Source organism: Meleagris gallopavo, chromosome 1 (genome assembly GCF_000146605.3).
Source record: "Meleagris gallopavo isolate NT-WF06-2002-E0010 breed Aviagen turkey brand Nicholas breeding stock chromosome 1, Turkey_5.1, whole genome shotgun sequence".
In the NCBI taxonomy this organism is placed as follows: Eukaryota; Metazoa; Chordata; class Aves; order Galliformes; family Phasianidae; genus Meleagris; species Meleagris gallopavo.
In genome coordinates, this window is record NC_015011.2 from 35,862,048 (window position 1) to 35,863,396 (window position 1,349).

Sequence of the window (1,349 nt, forward strand, 5' to 3'; positions counted from 1 at the left end):
GACATCCACAGCTTCTCTGGGCAAACTCTTCCAGTACTTCACTACTCTTTTGAGTAAAGAATTTATTCCTAACATCCAACCTAAATCTCCTCTCTTTTAGTTTAAGGCCATTCCCCCTCATCCTATCACTATCAGACCATGTAAAAGGTCAGTCCCCCTCCCTTCAAGTACTGGATGATGAAAGACCAAATACACCAGTTAGTTCTGCTACATTAGTGTTAACATTTTCAGAATCTCTAGCTCAGATAAAATATGTATGTTCCTAGTTCTTACTGCCAATAAATACAGTAGAGAAGGCATCCAAGGCACCTGGTCCAGGTTTTTGGTTCTTATTGTCTACAAACAAAACACTGTCAACACCCAAGCGTTTAAAAGTCTCTGGAACTGACCTACTATCTTCAGCTAAAGCCAACCATCTGTAAGTCTAGTATGGTCACTAGTTTAGACAACATCTGCAGAAGCCCTGACTGGTAACTGATTATTTCATCTGTAACAACACGTAAATATGTCTAAGCTTCTGTTGCAAAAAGACTCCATAAGCTGTGTGCTCATCCTGTTAGAAACTCACTGCAGGAGCAGTGATGCAGGAGCAGAACGAAAAGCAACAACACACACCTTGAGATAAATCAGGTGCCAATGAGCCAGAAATACTCTTAAATCCAGTAGGGAAACCATCAGTTCTTATCTGAAGATTAATCATTAGAATTTTCAATGCTAAAAACTTCTGTTCCACCAATGCCTGTAACTTATCATGCTACCTGTTCTGTGTAGAAGATCTTTTAATTTACTTTTTCCTATTACTCAGCTCCTCATTGAACAATTACATATTTTATCATGCTGCTGGTTCAGTTCCATGAAAGCAAGGACTTGAGGTTACTTTACTGATGTTGATACAATGGCCCATCTGTAACACTGTAAAATTTAGGTTTTTTTTTTTCCATTTACTTTCAGCACCTTTCTACTTACAGAACAAATGCTGAATATGTTATCTCAAAAATCTCTTCTGAAATGCTTTAAATCTTGTTTATTTCAAATAAATCTTATTTCTTATTTGCCACATTGCAAAGAGGCTTGGGGGGGCGGGAGTTGATTGTTGCTAAGTGGTGGAGCTTCCCGTCTTTCTGTGGTACATTGACAAAGCTTCTTCGGTATGCAAGAGGGAGGTGCGGAGTTCTCTAATAACTCGTGTTGGCTTTTTTCATGGCCATATGTTTTGCAGGTAATTCTAGCATGCCATCAGAAAAGCCACCAGGCAGGTTTGGCTTGTTTTCATCCCAAGCTGGCTTTAGGAAAACTTCAAGTCTTTACGTTAATGAACTTTGCAATGTTCCAACAAGTTTCAAACCTCA